At 37.5% G+C, this 8,724-nt stretch overlaps 1 pseudogene; it reads right to left on the bottom strand.

The window, feature by feature from the left end:
* Positions 1–418: 418 nt before the first annotated feature.
* LOC135717583 (uncharacterized) lies at positions 419–1,222 on the bottom strand (annotated as a pseudogene).
* Positions 1,223–8,724: the final 7,502 nt, after the last annotated feature.

Genomic DNA, 8,724 nt, shown 5'->3' with positions numbered 1-8,724 from the left:
TTTGCTTTATATACCAATAGAATGACCTATGCTTATTACTTTTGAAATTTTTATCTATTTTCTTTCTTTTTTACAAAATTACTTTGTTTGATTTGATCTTTTATTGAGTCCATAACAAAGTATAATATGTTTACGAAGCTAAATGTATATACATATTTTTAAATTTATTGACGGTTATTATTTTTATTTCTGGTGAAATTCTCTTACAAAATTACTTATACACTAATCTAAAACGTTCGGTAACTGAAAGGGAAGATGATTGGTTAATAAATTCCAACTTACTGCTGCCAAATATTGACCACTGGCAAAAATTGTATAGACGGCAACTTATTTTAGAATAGTCAAAAAAGTGTGACTGAATATTGTTATTATTAAAAAAAAAGAAAAAGTCCCTTTCAGTTAGTGTAGCTTGATTTGATCAACCATTGAGTCCGTAACGAGGATTATCCAACACATACTGTGCTAGAATATTACGTATTTGAAATGCATTTCGAGAAGCATTATGTCCTCGACTAATAGAATCAGCTGGAACACTTTGTAGAGGATCAGTAAGCGTGCGCCATTCGCCCTAGACCAAGTTTCCAACAGGGTCGATCGTATCCGTGAATCCTGGTGGAGTGTACTGTTGCTCACCATGGTTTTTCAGAAAATTGTGCAACACCACTACTGCCTTAACAATATTTTCCGCTGACTCTGGTAACATACACAATGGTGACTTCAAAATCCTCCATCTAGCGACGGTGATGCCAAATGTATTTTCTATCGTGCGGAGTGCAACAGAAAGTCTATGGTTGAAATTTTCTTGTATTTCCTGTAGATTTCTTCCTGGGAAGGGTCTCATGATGTTTGATCTGAGAGGGAAAGCTACATCTCCAACAATGAAATAAGGCAGCTCTATGGTGCTGTTTGGCAAGTTAGTTGGCGGAGGAAATCCCAGTCTGCCTAATAACAAAAGTTTTCCAAACTCACTTGACGCAAATATACTGCTATCAGAGTTTCCACCGTACGCACCTATGTCAACTGCCAAGTAGTTGTAATTGGCGTCACAAATTGCCAACAAAACGATTGAATGCTGTTTTTTATAGTTGTAAAATAGTGAACCAGCGTTCGGTGGGCATTGAATAACCACATGCTTCCCGTCGACGGCGCCACAGCAATTCGGAAAATTCCAGCGATCAAAAAAATCATCGCTGCATTCCTTCCAAGAGGCTTCACTCAGCATTGGTAAATATGTACCAGACATTACCTCCCATATCACTCTCGTGACTTCCTGGGTGATTTCCCGTACGGTTGAAACGCCCATCCGGAATAAACGAGACAGAGCAAAGTGACTCATTCCATGACCTAAATACCTGAAAACGGTTGAAACAGAAATAATAATAAAGTCGAATCAATGAAAAAGTAACGAATGAAATACGTTTATTTAAACGATTACATAAACAAAACCAAAGTCAATCAAATTAATAGGAATAAAGTCTGCGAACTTCAGCAAAATTCTTCGTACTTCAGGAAGATTCTGAGCATTTCAGGAAAATTAAAGAGCTTCCTAGGTCTACAAACTTCAGACAAAATCTGTCAACCTCAGGCCAAATCTGAGAACTTCTGCAATGCTTTGAAGAAAAATTATACGAACTTCAAAAAAATCTATGAACTTTTGAAAAATTGTGCAAATTTAAGAAATTATAACATCATAACACAAACATCATAAATGTCTGCAAACTTCAGATTTTGAGAACTTCAGAAAAATTCTTGGAACTTCTGAAAATTTTGCGACTTTGAGAAAATTTCTGCGTTCTTCTGGAAAGCTTTAAGATATTAAAATAAATCTGCAAAATTTACACAAAGTCTATGAACTTCAGGATAACATCAAGCAAACTACAAGAAAATTTTACGTACTACGTACAAGAAAAAAATTACGAACTTCAGGAAAATTTTGCGGCTTTCAGGGAAGTTTGTGTACTTCAGGCTTGATGAATTTTGGGAACTTCAAGGAAGTTTGTGAATTTCAGGATAATTCTGTGCACTTCTAGAATGTATTGCTGAATTAAGGAAAAAAATCGAGGAAAAATATTGAGCATCTGAAAAATCAGCCAACTTAAGGAAAATTCTGCGAAAATTCTGAAAACTTTGCAAAGTTTTGCAAACTTCAGGGAATTCAGTGAACTTCAGCATAATTCTTCGAACTTCAGCAAAACTCTGCAGGATGTTGCAAATTTTAATAAAATTCTGCGAACTTCACGAAGATTTTGAAAACTTTAGGAACATTCTTTGAACTCCAGGGAGGTCGGCGAACATTACGAAATTTCTGCCAGCTTCAGGAAACTTCTGTGAACTTCTGGAAAGTTTTGCGAGCTTCAGAAAAATTCTATGACCTTCAGGAAAATTCTGCGGTCTTCAGGAAAATTTGTGAACATTACAAAAAATCTTCAAACTTCAGAAAAGTCTGCAAACTTCAGTAAAATTCTGCGAACTTAAAGAACTTCTACAAACTTCAAAACTACAAAACTACAAAAAACTCAGCGAGCTTCAGAAAAAATATACAAACTTTAGGTATATTCTGCGGCTTTCAGGAAAGTCTGCGTACTTCAAGAAAATTCTGCGAACTTTCGGAAAGGTTTGTGAGCTTCAAGAATTTTGGGAACTTCAAGGATATTAGCAAATTTCTGGATAATTCTGTGCATTTTTAGAAAGTTTTGCTGAATTAAGAAAAATTGTTGAGCATCCGAAACCCCAACTTAAGGAAAATTTTGCTATCTTTAAGAAAATTTTGTGAACTTCTGGAATGTTCTGCAAACTTTTAGGAAGCTTTAAAAAATTTTACGAAGTTCAGGAAAATTCTATGAACATCATACAAATTATGCAAATTTCAGTAAAGTCTGCTTATTTTAGGAAAATTCTGGGAACTTCAAGGGCATCTACGAACTTCCCGAAAATTCTTGGAACTCCTGAAACAATCTGCGAACTTCAGGAAACATCTGAAAACTTCGGGAAAGTCTGCAAACTTTAGGAACATTCTACGAACGTCAGAAAAGTTTTGTGAATATTTGAAATATTCTACGTACTTCAGGATAATTCTGTAAACTTCCTGAAAAATCTGCGGCTTTCTGCGGAATCTACGAATTTCAGGAAAATCATGCAAAGTTTCTGGAAAGCTTCAGGAAAATTCTAGGCCTTCAAGGAGGTTCACACTGAAATTCGCAGACATGCTTTGCACACCTGCTCTAATATTTACAGACCTGCTCTGTAGTTCGCAGACCTGCTCTGGAGTTCACATATCTGCTCTGAAGTTCACAAAACTGCTCTGAAGTTCATAGAACCTTCCACTCACTTGCTTTAAAAAAAATGTTTTTCGCTAATCTGAACGACACTTCATTCATTTAACGGGGTTCATTTTTAATTTGAACTTCTAGTAACCCTATCAGCGTGTTTCTGGTTGCCTTTTTTGCTGTTTTGTTTTGATTCTGCGTTCCGTTTTCAAATGTTCCATTTCGCTTTACTCCGTTCCATGTGCAAAATGACGTTTAGGCAATTTTTAGTTTGCACGCCGTGCAGATAAGCGGGGTTCAAATTAAAAAGTGTTCAGATTAAAACCGGTCATATTACTGGGGGTCCACGGTATATGTTTGACACATAAAATATGTCTATTTTGCTTTCAGAGTATCACAATCACTCTGAGTAAACGGTCACAAATCGTAAAATCGCTTATTGTGACACTCTGATAGCGAAATTGACAGGTTTTATTAGTTAAACACATGCTTTACAACGTTTTATTGTATCTTACAGCATAACATTATAACATCTAATGATTTCATAATCCCCAAAAACATTTTTTTAGTGAATGGAAGCAACAGAACTGCTCTGAAGTTCACAGAACTGCTCTGAAGTTTGCAGAATTGCTCTGAAGCTCGCACAACAGCTTTAAAGCTCGCAGAATCTCTTTGAAGTTCGCAGAACTTCCCCTCAAAACTTCCCCAAAGATCTTCGCAAAACTTTCCTGAAGTTCCCCGCAAAAGTTTCCTTAAGTTCGCCTCAGAACTTCTCAGAATTCATTCTCAGAATTAATGATGATCAGGTTTTGGTTTTTCAGAACCGAAACCCAACCCAAACCCGTGTTAACACTCCGAATACGATGCCTCCGAAAAACGTATAACGGCAGGTTTGCAATGGCATACCTTAGCCATTTCTTGATGAATTTCTAAAATTGTAGTACCTCTAGAGTTCGTAGGGTCTGTAGATTATTTTGAATGTAAAAAAAAAATTGAAAATAGGGTCTAGTACTTTTTTTTAAAGCTAAAAGAGTCGTACACGTTTTTTTAAATGTGTGTTGGGTTTTGCAAGTGGCTTAAGATCTATATTTTAGATTAATGGGCAAAAATGTTCATAATTAGCGAGAATACATTCATGGTTCCTATATATGGAACGGAACGGTTCTCCGGAACATCCATAAAAGTAGTTCATCCATGAAACTGATCCTAGAGCTGCGCAGTTTTTTCGAAAACACGTGGAACTGTAATATAAAAAAGAAACATGGACACGGATGACTATGGAACCGTCCACGGTTTTTTTTAACACTTGGAACTGAGATATAAGCCAGAATTTAGGGTAGTGACATTAACATGGACCCGGATGCCAAGGGACCATCCTCCTGAAGATCCGAAACTTCCGAAAAATGGTCAATCCATGAAACTGATCCTACACTCACAAAATTCCACACATTTTTATTGGCGAATTTCCATGAGAAACTCCACATGATTTTCATGTTATCACACATAAACAGAATCCACTCAGAAGTACACATGCAATTTACGAGTCAAATTAATAGTATGTGTGGTCACACATGGCTTTTATGTGTATACATATCAAGTATGTGTCCGACACATAGAGATCATTTGTTGATCACATTACAAAAATTCATGTATGGAACACATAAAAACATTATTTTATTAGTGTAGAGCTCAGCGTTTTATTTTTAAACACTTGGAACTGTGAAGTAATAACAAATAAGTTTGTGACGTAAACATGGACCTGGATGGCCATGGGACCGTCTTCAGGAAGATCTGGAACAACTGTAAAAGTGGTAAATCCATGAAACTGATCCATGAGCTCTGCAGTTTTTTTTTTTTCAAAAATATTAGGAACTTTGATAAAAGAATGAATTTGGGGTTTGACATAAACATGGACCTTAATGGTCCCATGACCATCTGAATTCATTTTTACGTGACGACCTAAAATTCTGTATCATATCACAAATTTACGGATGTTTCGGATCTTTCGAAGGATAGTCCCATAGCCATCCATGGTCCATGTTTATGTCACGCCCCTAAATTCTATCTTATATCACAGTTCCAAGAGCTTGCGAAAAATACGCGTTTTTTTACAGTTTCATGGATAAACCACTTTTACGGATGTTCCGAATCTTCTGGAGGACAGTCCAATTGTCATCCAGGTTTATTTTTATGTCACGACCCTTGTGATTCGTTCTTATATCACAGTTCGTAATGTTTTTGAAAAAAAAACGTGGAGCTCTAGGATCAGTTTCATGAATTGACCTTTTTTAAGGATGTTCAGGAACTACCAGAGGATCCAGGTCCATGTTTATGTCATGACTCCAAATTATTTCTTATATCACAGTTCCAAATGCTTTCGAAAAAACCGTGGAGCTCTAGGATCAGTTTCATAGATTGACCATTTTTCGGATGTTCCAGGTCTTCCATCCGGGTCCGATGGCCATATGGGTCCATTTTTATGTCCCCAAATTCAATATATCATCACAGTTCCTAATATTAAAAAAAAAACCGCGGAGCTCTAGAATCAGTTTCGCGGATTGTCCACTTTCAGGATGTTCCGGATCTTCCAGAAGACGGTCCCATGGCCATCAGGGTAAATTTTTATATCACGACCCCAAATGCATTCTATCATCACAGTTCCTAATCTTTAAAAAAAAAGTGGTTCTCTAGAATCAGTTTAATGAATTGACCATTCTTACGGATGTCCCGGATCTTCCAATCTGGGTCTATATTTATGTCACGACCCCAAATTCTTCCGATCACAGTTCCTATTGTTTTCAAAAAACCACGGAGCTCTCAGATAAGTTTCGTGGATTGTCCACTTTTGCGGATGGTCTGGATCTTCCGGAGGACCGTTTCATAGCCATCAAGCTACATGTTTATGTCACGACCCACTTCATCCCCCCCCCCTCCCCCCAGGAAATTTCTCTGATACAGGTAATGCTGAAACTTCTCTAAGGTTTGCTGAATTTCGGTTTCGGGTCGGATAATTTGAAAAAGATTAGGTTCTCAGAAGTTCTCCGTGTAACTTCCCTGAATTTGCCAACAGAACCTACCTGAAGTTCTGCGAAAAAGTTCCCTGAAATTCCCTGCAGAACTTCCCTTAAATTCCCCGCAGAGCTTCCCTGCAGATTTTCCCAGAAATTCGAATAAGTGATGATCAGGTTTTGGTTTTTCAAAACTGAAACCCGTTCCAAACCCGTCAATTTCGGTTTCGAGTTTGATATTTTTAAAAAAGATCGGGCTCCCGGACGTTCTCCGCAAAACTTCCCTGTTGTTCTAGTTTGTGAACGGTCAATGTGATCACTGATTCAATGAAAGGTTTTAAATTGAAAAAAAAGTACTATCCGGGGCACCTACCACACCGGAATTGTCTCAGAACTTTAGCACCGACCGTAAAAATATTCATATTCACAATATTAAAATAATGAAATAACTTACATTAATGTTAAAAATAGTCGACACTCTGGATTTATCGGTTTTCTAATTGAAAACTTCTCCAAATGTGGTTTAACAGCATATCAAATACTTGAGAATTCATGCGAACAGTCCGGAGAAAGTATTCGGGATCCTCATTTTTCATCAATTTGAATGCTGTTTCGTAAAATCCTTTAAAATAAACACAGTTTAAGCAAGAGGAAATATTAATGGAATGAATGGAGAAAAAGGTTACCTTCACTTTGTCGCATCTGGTTGGAGGGTCTCACCCACCACCGACGCTTTTGCGTGGATATATTTGTTTGCAGATCCCGCAGTTCTTTTACGGCTTGCACGATTTTAATAATATTCCCAATAATGGAAGCTGGGACTTTTTTTCACGATAAAATGAACGTGGACGAGAGAAATCAGTTTTTAATTTTGCACCACTGACAGCAAAACGAAAACAGCACACTGGTTTGTTTACCTACAGAAATCAACAAAACAGCGGAACAGAAGAAAAACGTGCATGCATTGTGGGTAGAAATGCGGCAAAGCGGCAGCGGCACAGCGGTACCGGCGATTTTAGTACAATGCGCGTTTACCGCTGTACCGCTACGCCGCTGTGCCGCTGTCATTGTGTTCAGCCCTTTACTATCGCACGCAAGAAGTAGCGCTTCAACCCAGTGTAGGTGAATTGCGTTTGTTTTGAATATTTTCGCTGTCTCGTAAGTGCGAAATGAACAAATGAGTTCATTTATACATAGCCCAAGTAACATTTCAAGTTTTATCGAGGTTTTACAGCATGCTACAAGTCTAAATAATGGTTTCCAGAACCGTCATCAAACTTTCATTAAACATTGTTACTTGGGAAGTGAATATGCTTTTGTTGATATTCACCAGTGCTTGATTATCCGACTCATAGCCCCAGAGTCTTAAACCTCGATTTCAATTAAGCATGAGGCAATAATTTTCCATCGATCTCTTTGTGTAAAAACCAACACAACACATTCTACAGCGCTATATTTGTGTAAAACAAAAATAAAGATTTTACAATTTATCCTCAAAATCATCCCCACCAGGATGAAGACGAATATTAATATTGACAACAACACAAGCGATAATGAAGATACAGCCACGCATGAACCAACACAAATGTTGAATTCGATACTCAGAGGTTGCCTTGATCAAAAGAATGTTGATATGTTAACATTCAAATTCATGCAGGTAGTTGGTGTATCTGATAAAGTTGTCTTCATTTGCTAATTTTTGTGTAGAAGAAATGATTTTTATCAGCACTGATGCTGGCCCATCATCGTTTGTTAAAAGATAGAATTTAAATCATTTAAATTAAATCGCATTTGTTGCAACAAGAACACATTTCTGCAATACTAATATATTACTCATTCATACTCAGACCGACGGCATCACATTTCTACGCAAAGCCACTGTTAACCTGTTTCAAGTTTCATAAAGATTCCTTACTTTACGAACCTAACATTTAATCGCTCCATAAACCACCGGCGGAAAAAGTGCCATCTGCCTGAGATAAGGTCTACCGTACGCGCACTCTTTTACTTGCCAGTAGTTACGAGCTCCATTATCGGTTTTGTTAGCCGTAAAAATTATCCTTACAGCCATTACCACCACCACCCTTCGAAGAAGGAGGAAAGAGAGGGTAAATCATGCTGATTAAAAGGATTTAATGTGATTTTTTCGCGTAACGGCAATCTAACCAGACTGATAAAGCCATTTCTTTCCCCTCGGTTGGGGATGCGGTATCATGGGACGAAGCGGTTACGAGAATTTCGGTTCACGCAGTTTTTAATTTATTCGACGAAAGATCAAGTCAAGCCGTATACATTCCCGCCCGGTTGGGTGCGCTTTTTTCCGGGGTGTTTGTTTTATTTATTTGCGTTAATTAACTTTCTGATCCCGGGAGTGGAATTCATGCGGAATGTGAAGGCAGTTGCGTAGTGGGGAGTCGACTAAAAACATTCCAATAATTTAGATGAAAATC

Source organism: Ochlerotatus camptorhynchus, unplaced genomic scaffold (genome assembly GCF_037179485.1).
Source record: "Ochlerotatus camptorhynchus isolate MF236.1 unplaced genomic scaffold, CSIRO-AGI_Acam_v1.1 ptg000062l, whole genome shotgun sequence".
NCBI classification, from domain to species: domain Eukaryota; kingdom Metazoa; phylum Arthropoda; class Insecta; order Diptera; family Culicidae; genus Ochlerotatus; species Ochlerotatus camptorhynchus.
This window is presented reverse-complemented; position numbering and strand designations above follow the sequence as displayed.